Raw genomic sequence first — 10,777 nt, forward strand, 5'->3', positions numbered from 1 at the left:
ACAACAATAGTATCAAATGTACAGTAATCAACTGAGTGAGAATCAGAAAAGGCTGAATACAGTCTTGAAAGATGAGTAGAATTTTCCATAATGATATGTTTTAAAAGATAAATAAATACTTAAATTGACAGTATAAAACAGAGTCCAAAACATATAATTGAATAATATCCTGGAGAAATGTGTCCCATTGCTATGTTTCTCACTTAGCTATACCTCTGAAAAGTAAAGTAAGACTTTTTTTTCTGAGCTTTAGCTAAATTTAAACTCTGATTAAAGTTAATTAAGATCTTACATTCCTACAATCACTTCAATTGTGGGATTGCAATGTTTCAGAATACTTAAGAACTCTTAGCTGCCAACAACCAGAGAATCACAAAAATTCGAGATACTAGCCTATAATAAGTGCTCCATAAGTATTTCTTTGCTGAAAAAATTAACAAATGAGTAAATGAAAGGATGAATAAAGTAACTTTAAAAGAATAAAGTAACTTTAAAAGACAGGGATGATTTGAGAGAATGACATTGAAACATATACATTACTATATGCAAAATAGATAGCCTGAGCAATGTATGACACATGGCACCCAAAACTGGTGCTCTGTGACAACCTGGAGAGATAGGGTGGGGAGGGATGTGGGAGGAAGGTTCAGGATGGAGGGGACACATGTATACCCACGGCCAACTCATATTTATGTGTGGCAAAAAATCATCACAATATTATAAAGTAATTATCCTCCAATGAAAATAAATTTATTAATTTTTTAAGATTGACTTAAAAAAAAAAAAAAGTCAGGTAGTACCAAGGGAGGTGCTGCCACACAAAGCAGTCCAATCTGAGAAGCCTATTTATCCCCACAAGCTTGAGACAGATTCTCTTCTCCCATCAAAAGAAACTGGACATCCCAACCTGGAGAAACTCTTTCCACATCCTCAGATAACACCAGCAGAGGCCAGTGGGAATTCCAGTGGCACCAGATAAATTGAACAGACCAAATTAATGTAAGAACTCTGAAAATTGAACTGCCATTGGAACTAGAGCCCACAAAAGTAGACTAAGGCCTTCTTGCTAAACCTAAAATGGGTGAAAGCCTACTTAAAGAAAAGATTTAAGTAAGACTCTGAGTCACCTAACATAATAGCAAAATATTTTGCTACCTTATTTAAAAATCACCCCTAATTCCAAGAAGCAAGAAAATCACAACTTCACTGAGAAAAAAACAATCACCTGATAACAACATCAGGACAAGTCAGATTTTGGAATTATCAGAGAAAGATTTTAAAGCAGCCATCATAAAAAAAGAAAATGTTTCAGCACCAATTACAAACTCTCTTTTAACAAATGAAAAAATAGAAAATCTCAGCAAAGAACCAAAAGCTATAAAAGAACCAAATGGCTCTTTTTCGTGGCACCTCGGAGGCTGTCAGCCACTTCAGAATGAAGCTGAACATCTCTTTCCTGGCCACTGGCTGCCAGAAGCTCATTGAAGTGGACAATGAATGAAAACTTCGTACCTTCTACGAGAAGTGTATGGCCACAGAAGTTGCTGCTGACGCTCTGGGTGAAGAATGGAAGGGTTATGTGGTCCGAATCAGTGGCGGGAATGATAAGCAGGGTTTCCCTATGAAGCAGGGTGTCTTGACCCATGGCCGAGTTCGCCTGCTACTGAGTAAGGGGCATTCCTGTTACAGACCAAGGAGGACTGGAGAGAGAAAGCGCAAATCTGTACGGGGTTGCATTGTGGATGCCAATCTGAGTGTTCTCAACTTGGTCTTCGTGAAAAAAGGGGAGAAGGACATTCCTGGACTCACTGATACTACAGTGCCTCGTCACCTAGGTCCCAAAAGAGCTAGCAGAATCCGCAAACTTTTCAATCTCTCTAAAGAAGATGATGTCCGCCAGTATGTTGTGCGAAAGCCCCCGAAGAAGGTAAGAAACCTAGGACTAAAGCACCCAAGATTCAGCGTCTCGTGACTCCATGAGTTCTGCAACACAAACGCCAGCGTATTGCTCTGAAGAAACAGCGTACTAAGAAAAACAAAGAAGAGGCTGCAGAATATGCTCAACTTTTGGCCAAGAGAATGAAGGAAGCCAAAGAAAAACGGCAGGAACAGATTGCCAAGAGACTGAGGCTGTCCTTTCGGGGCTTCTACTTCTAAGTCTGAGTCCAGTCAAAAATGAGATGTTCTAAGAGTAACAAATAAGTAAGATCAGACATAAAAAAAAGAACGAAATGGAAATATAAAACTTAAAAATACGATAAGAGATTAACAAAATACCTTGCTGGATGGGTCAATAGTAAAGTTAAGATGATATGAAATAGAATCAGAGAACTTGAGGATATATTAACAGATTTACCTAACCTGAAAACAGAGATAAAAATAGACTGAAAAGAAAAACAAACAGAACCTTAAAGACTTGTGAGAGAATGGCAAAGGATTGAAGTTTCCTATCATCAAAGTTATTTTTAAAAAAAGGAGGAACTAAAGAATGGGGCTGAAAAGTATAAGAAGAAATAACAGCTGAAAACTCACCAAATTTGGCACAAACCTACAGACTTCAGAAGCTGATTGATACTCAAGCAGGATAAATCCAAATACATTCACATGAAGACACATCATATTTAAATGTCTGGAAAACAAAGACAAAGGAAAAGTCTCTTTAAAACTCAGCAAGAGAAACACCAAATTACCTACAGAGGAACAACTATTAAAATGATATCTGAAACCATGAAGGCCAGAAAGAAGTGGAAAACTTTTTCAAGCACTGAAAGAAAAGAACTATGAACTTCAAATTCTGTATCTGGTGAAACTATCTTTCAATATATAATGAAAGGGAAATAAAAATATTTTCAAATTCAGGAAAACTAAAAGGATTTCTCACTAGCAAATATAGCCTTAAAGATTGCTTAAAGAAATTTCTTCAGATGAAAACAAAATAATAAAAGAAGGAATCTCAATCATCAGAAAGAAAGAAAGAATAATGGAAAGAACAAAAACATTAGTATATAAAATAGATTATCATCTATATGAATTGTCCAAGTAAAATTATAATACTATCTGATACTAAAGAAAATGATATTTAAAGGTGGGGAGTGTAAATGAAATGGTAAATGAAATACAAATGGTAGTAGAAAATGGTAAATGGAAGTATGGTTTCATATTTCACGAAGTTCAGTTCAGTCCCTCAGTTGTGTGTAATTCTTTGTGACCCCATGGACTGAAGCACGCCAGGCTTCCCTGTCCATCACTAATCCTAGAGCTTGCTCAAACTCATGTCCATCGAGTCGGTGATGCCATCCAATCATCTCATGCTCTGTCATCCCCGTCTCCTCTCACCTTCAATCTTTCCCAGCACCAGGGTCTCTTCCAATGAGTCAGTTCTTCCCATCAGGTGGCCAAAGTATTGGAGTTTCAGCTTCAGCATCAGTCATTCCAATGAATATTCAGGACTGATTTCCTTTAGGAGGGACTGGTTGGATCTCCTTGCAGTCCAAGGGACTCTCAAGAGTCTTCTCCGACATCACAGTTCAAAAGCATCAACTCCTTGGTGCTCAGCTTTCTTTATAGTCCAACTCTCACATCCATACATGACTACTGGGAAAACCATAGCTTTGACTAGATGGACCTTTGTTGGCAAAGTAATGTCTCTGCTTTTTAATATGATGTCTAGGTTGGTGATAGCTTTTCTTCCAAGGAGCAAGTGTCTTTTAATTTCATGGTTGCAGTCACCATTCACAGTGATTTTGGAGCCCAAAAAAAGAAAGTCTCTCACTGTTTCCAGTTTCCCCATCTATCTGCCATGAAGTGATGGGACCAGATGCCACGATCTTAGTTTTCTGAATGTTGAGTTTTAAGCCAGCTTTTTCACTCTCCTACTTCACCTTCATCAAGAGGCTCTTTAGTTCTTCATCACTTTCTGCCATAAGGGTGGTGTCATCTGCATATCTGAGGTTATTGATATTCCCCCCGGCAGTCTTGATTCCAGCTTGTGCTTCATCAAGCCTAGAGTTTCTCATGATGCACTCTGCATATAAGTTAAATAAGCAGGGTGACAATATACAGCCTTGACATACTCCTTTCCTGATTTGGAACCAGTCTGTTGTTCCATGTCCAGTTCTAACTGTTGCTTCTTGATCTGCATACAGATTTCTCAGGAGGCAGGTCAGGTGGTCTGGTATGCCCATCTCTTTCAGATTTTTCCACAGTTTTTTGTGATCCACACAGTCAAAGGCTTTGGCATAGTCAATAAAGCAGAAGTAGATATTTTTCTGGAACTCTTCTTGCTTTTTTGATGATCCAGTGGGTGTTGGCAATTTGATCTCTGGTTCCTCTGCCTTCTCTAAAACCAGCTTGAACATCTGGAAGTTCATGGTTCATGTACTGCTGAAGCCTGGCTTGGAGAATTTTGAGCATTACTTTGCTAGCATGTGAGATGAGTGCAATTGTGTAGTAGTTTGAACAATCTTTGATACTGCCTTTCTTTGGGATTGAAATGAAAACTGACTTTTTCCAGTTCTGTGGCCACGAATGAGTTTTCCAAATTTGCCGGCATATTGAGTGCAACACTTTCACAATATTATCTTTTCAGATTTGAAATAGCTCTGCTGGAATTCCATCACCTCCACTAGCTTTGTGTGTAGTGATGCTTCTTAAGGCCCACTTGACTTCACATTCCAGGATGTCTAGGTCTAGGTCAGTGATCACACCATCGTGGTTATCTGGGTCATGAAGGTCTTTTTTGTATAGTTCTTCTGCATATTTTTACCACCTCTTCTTATTATCTTTTGCTTCTGTTAGGTCCATGCCATTACTGTCCTTTATTGTGTCCATCTTTGCATGAAATGTTCCCTTGGTATCACTAATTTTCTTGAAGAGATCACTAGTCTTTCCCATTCTATTGTTTTCCTCTATTTCTTTGCACTGATCACTGAGGAAGGCTTTCTTATCTCTCCTTGCTATTCTTTGGAACTCTGCATTCAAATGGGTATATCTTTCCTTTTCTCCTTTGCCTATTACTTCTCTTCTTTTCCCAGCTATTTGTAAGGCCCCCTCAGACAACCATTTTGCCTTTTTGCATTTCTTTTTCTTGGGGATGGTCTTGATCAGTCTTCTGTACAATGTCATGAACCTCCGTCCATAGTTCTTCAGGCACTCTGTCTATCATATCTAAACCATTGAATCTACTTCTCACTTCCTCTGTATAATCATAAGGGATTTGATTTAGGTCATACCTGAATGGTCTAGTGGTTTTCCCTACTTTCTTCAATTTAAGTCTGAAGATGGCAATAAGGAGTTCATGATCTGTGCCACAGTCAGCTCCCGGTCTTGTTTTTGCTGACTGTATAGAGCTTCTCCATCTTTGGCTGCAAAGTCTGACTTTGTTATTTACCATCTGGTGATGTCCATGTGTAGAGTCTTCTCTTGTGTTGTTGGAAGAGGGTTTTTGCTATGAAAAGTGCATTCTCTTGGCAAAACTCTGTTAGCCTTTGCCCTGCTTCATTCTGTACTCCAAAGCCAAATTTGCCTCTTACTCCAGGTATCTCTTGACTTCCTATTTTTGCATTCCAGTCCCCTGTATTGAAAAGGACATCTTTTGGGGGTGTTAGTTCTAGAAGGTCTTGTAGGTTTTCATAGAACCGTTCAACTTCAGCTTCTTCAGCATTACTCATTGGGCACAGACTTGGATTAGAAGTGGTAAAATGACAATATCAGTAGATATCATAGATAGATTAAGGTGGATTCTAATCCTATTTTGGACTTTCCTGGTGGCTCAAGTCTGATTACAATACGGGAGGCCCAGGTTATATCCCTGGACTGGGAAGATTCCCTGGAGAAGGAAATGGCAACCCAGTCCAGTTCTTGCTTGGAGAATCCCATGGACAGAGAAGCCTGGCAGGCTATAGTCCATGGGGTCGCAAAGAGTCGGACATGCCTGAACAACTAACATACTAATCCAATATCACTGGTGTCATTTTTAAAAGAAGAAATTTGGACAGAGAGTTAGACATGTATAGAGGGAGAATGATGTGAAGGGATACAAGGAGAAAACCATGTGGAGATGGAAGCGAAGACTGGAATTATGCTGACACAAGCCAAGGAATAACTGGGGCTGCTAGAAACTGGAAGAGTCAAAGAAAGATCCTTCCCCTATAAGTCTCAGAGGGAGCATGGCCCTGACAACATCTTGAGCCTCCAGTAAGAGACAACAAATTTCTATTGTTCTAAGTAATTCAGTTTGTGATATTTTTTATGGCAGCTATTAGGAAATAAATACAAATATGAAGAACTATATTCTCATAAATTGTGAGGGGTTTGATTTAGGTCATACCTTAATGGTCTAGTGGTTTTCCCTACTTTCTTCAATTTAATTCTGAACTTTGAAATAAGGAGTTCATGATCTGAGCCACAGACAGCTCCCATTGGATCATCAAAAAAGCAAGAGAGTTCCAGAAAAACATCTACTTCTGCTTTATTGACTATGCCAAAGCCTTTGACTGTGTGGATCACAATAAACTGTGGAAAAATCTGAAAGAGATGGGCATACCAGACCACCTGACCTGCCTCCTGAGAAATCTGTATGCAGATCAAGAAGCAACAGTTAGAACTGGACATGGAACAACAGACTGGTTCCAAATAGGAAAAGGAGTACGTTAAGGCTGTATACTGTCACCCTGCTTATTCAACTTATATGCAGAGTACATCATGAGAATTGCCAGGCTTAATGAAGCACAAGCTGGAATCAAGATTGCCGGGGGAAATATCAATAACTACAGATATGCTGATGACACCACCCTTATGGCAGAAAGTGAAGAACTAAAGAGCCTCTTGATGAAGGTGAAGTAGGAGAGTGAAAAAGCTGGCTTAAAACTCAACATTCAGAAAACTAAGATCATGGCATCTGGTCCTGTCACTTCATGGCAAATAGATGGGGAAACAATGGAGACAGTGAGCGACCTTATTTTGGGGGGCTCCAAAATCACTGCAGATGGTACCGGCAGCCATCAAATTAAAAGACACTTGCTCCTTGGAAGAAAAGGTATGACCAACCTAGACAACATATTAAAAAAGCAGAGACATTACTATGCCAACAAAGGTCCATCTAGTCAAAGCTATGTTTTTCCCAGTAGTCATGTATGGATGTGAGAGTTGGACTATAAAGAAAGCTGAGTGCCGTAGAATTGATGCTTTTGAACTGTGATGTTGGAGAAGACTCTTGAGAGTCCCTTGGACTGCAAGGAGATCCAACCAGTCCCTCCTAAAGGAAATCAGTCCTGAATATTCATTGGAATGACTGATGCTGAAGCTGAAACTCCAATACTTTGGCCACCTGATATGAAGAGCTGACTCATTGGAAAAGACCTTGATGCTGGAAAAGAGTGAAGGTGGGAGGATAAGGGAACGACAGAGCATGAGATGATTGGATGGCATCACCAACTCAATGGACATGAGTTTGAGCAAGCTCCAGGACTGGTGATGGACAAGGAAGCCTGGTGCGTTGCAATCCATGGGGTCAGAAAGAGTCGGACACAACTGAGCAACTGAACTGAACTGAACTGATGCTCATAAATATGACAACTTAAAAGAAATGGACCAATTTCTACCAAACTCAACCAAAATGAAATAGATCATCTGAATTGTCCTATTCAGGAAATTGAATCTATAATTTAAAAGCTACTGAAAAATAAATTACAGATAGTTGCACACCACTTGGGGAAATTAGGATCTCTGTGCTAGTCTTAGAACTGCATGTGATCTACAATTTTCTCAAAAGTTTCCAATTTAAAACAGGTTACACAGAACTTATTGAGAGCAATAGGGATATAATCTAAGCATTCTTTATCTTCCCTTAAACAGAGACCTATATTTCTGTTGGGATATGTCTTTAGGACTTTAAAATCCTCTCATGTTGCCACCTGTCTTGTGAGCTCCTCCTCTATGAAGTGAATTTACATAAGGCTTTGAAGTACTAGAATTTGCAAGTAATAGTAGCAGAAAGGAAAATACTTTCAAATACCTTGTCAGAGTAGAAAGTAAAGAAGCTAAGGATCTAAACCAATTACACATATATACTCTCTCAGCATAATATCAAACTTTCAAGAAACAGACTAGGTAGCAGTTTTCAGAGAATTTTTTTTCTTCTTATTTCTCTTTATTTCCTAGGATAATTTGATTCTATGATTAAAATCTAGAATGAAAAAGACAAAGAACAAAAGATGGAAAGAGGCAGTAGACTCAGGATCCTGGACTCTAGTGCCAAATTTGCTACTATCTATCTGTGTGAGATTAGGCAAAACTACTCAATTTTTTTGCATCTCAATTTCCCGGTAAAAATAAAAGCATTAGGTGAAGCCCCAAGATCCCTTCCAGCTTGAAAATATTCTATGATCCTATGAAATTTAAAATGTGGATGCAAATATAGTTGATGATGTTTTATCCCGTTCCTTCATTAGGCTTAATTTAATAAAGTTCTCCACAGTAACTTCAATTGGCAATCCAAGTATTCGTTTCTGCTGTGTAAATGATGCCCCTCATTCCAGCATAACTGTTCAGGTTTCATTATCAAGTCTCTAAGTGCTAATTAACTTTGAAGCAGCTCTCCAATATCGGCTCCATTACAATTCACACCAAACTGCTTCTATCTGCTTCAGATTTTTCTCCTCAAATTTTTTTCAGACACATGGAGTGTGTCATTTACTGCTATTCTAAACCAATTCCTTTGAAGTTCCTCTTTTTCATTCATTCCTTTGACTGAAATAATTTTAATGTATGAAGAGACTGAAACGGACATCAATCACATAGCAGCTTTAAGATTTCTAATGCTTTGGGAGGGATCTTGCCCAACAGGCTTCTGGGGCTCAGATATCACCATTTCTCAAAATAAGAGCTACCCTTGATACAGTGCAAATTTTTCTTTTTTCATTCGACTATTGCTTTATTAGATCGTCCAGTCCCTCAAGAAAATCTTGGGTAGGAAAGCTATCTGTAGTACTCATCTCCTCTTACTAGCTGATCCTCACTCCCTACCAAAAAACCTTAAACATCAGAGCTGCTTTTTCAAGAGCAAACCTGGCTGTTGACCACAACTTAACGTATGGTGTCTTCCTTCATGATGTTCTGAGGTGCCTATTATGAAACTTTTTTGCCTTTTCATATTGTTGATGGGGTTCTTGTGGAAAGGAGTAGGACAAGGCTGTATATTGTCACCCTGTTTATTTCACTTATATGCAGAGTACATTATGTGAAATGCTGCATTGGATGAATCACAAGCTGGAATCAAGATTTCCAGGAGAAATATCAACAACCTTAGATATGCAAATGATACCACTCTAGCAGCAGAAAGTGAAGAGGAACTAAAGAGCCTCCTGATGAGGATGAAAGAAGAGAGTAATAAAGCTGGCTTAAAACTCAACATTCAAAAATTAAGATCATGGTCGATTGTTCGTTGCAGCACTATGTACAATAGTTAGAACATCTAGCAACCTAGATGTCCATTGACAGATGAATGGATAAAGAATTTGTGGTACATATACACAATGGAATATTACTCAGCCATGAAAAGGAATGCATTTAAGTCAGTTCTGATGAGGTGGATGAACCTAGAACCTATTATACAGAGTGAAGTGAGTCAGAAAGAGAAAGATAAATACTGTATTCTAAAATATATATGGAATCTAGAAGAATGGTGCTGAAGAACTTATTTACAGGGCAGCAATGGAGAAACAAATATAGAGAATAGACTTATGGACATGGGGAGAGGGGAGGAGAGGGTGAGATATATGGGAAGAGTAACATGGAAACTTACATCACCATATGTAAAATAGATAGTCAACGGGAATTTGCTGTATGGCTCAGGAAACTCAAACAGGGGCTCTGTATCAATCTAGGGAGGTGGGATAGGGAGGGACATGGGAGGGAGGTTCAAAAGGAAGGGGATATATGTATACCTATGGCTGATTCATGTTGAGGTTTGACAGAAAACAACCAAATTCTATAAAGCAATTATCCTTCAATAAAAAAATACATTAAAAAAATTAAGATCATGGAATCCAATCCCATCACTTCATGGCCAGTAGAAATGGAAACAGTGACAGATTTTATTTTCTTGGGCTCCAAAATCACTGTGGATGGTGACAGCAGCCATGAAATTAAAAGATGCTTCCTCCTTGGAAGGAAAGCTATGACCAACCTAAACAGCATATTAAAAAGCAGAGACATCACTTTACCAACAAAGATCCATATAGTCAAAAATATGGTTTTTTCAGTAGTCATATATGGATGTGAGAGTTAGACCATAAAGAAGGCTGAGCACCAAAGAACTGATGCTTTCAAATTGTGGTGCTGGAGAAGACACTTGAGATTCCCTTGGACAGCAAGGAGATCAAACAAGTCAACCCGAAAGGACTGAATATTCATTGGAAAGACTGTTGCTGAAGGTGAAGCTCTAATAGTTTGGCCACCTGATGCGAATAGCCGACTCATTGGAAAAGACTCTGATGCTGGAAAAGACTGAAGGCAAAAAGAGAAGGGGGAGGCAGAGGATGAGATGCTTAGATAGCATCACCATCTCAATGAACACGAATCTGAGCCAACTCTGGGAGACAGTGAAGGACGGGGAAGTCTGACATGCTGCAGTTTGTGGGGTCACAAGTAGTTGGACAGCACTTAGCAACTGAACAACAACAATACTATGAAACTAGACTGCTGTATTACTCAGGCTTTTTACATTAATGCTGCTTAACAAAGACTTCCCCCTGGCTGTCCCCTCTCCAGTTCTCAG

The 10,777-nt window shown here is 39.0% G+C and overlaps 1 pseudogene; it reads left to right on the plus strand.

The window, feature by feature from the left end:
• The first annotated feature begins 1,435 nt into the window (after positions 1 to 1,435).
• Positions 1,436 to 2,179, plus strand: LOC122434679 (annotated as a pseudogene).
• Positions 2,180 to 10,777: the final 8,598 nt, after the last annotated feature.

Source organism: Cervus canadensis, chromosome X (genome assembly GCF_019320065.1).
Source record: "Cervus canadensis isolate Bull #8, Minnesota chromosome X, ASM1932006v1, whole genome shotgun sequence".
In the NCBI taxonomy this organism is placed as follows: Eukaryota; Metazoa; Chordata; class Mammalia; order Artiodactyla; family Cervidae; genus Cervus; species Cervus canadensis.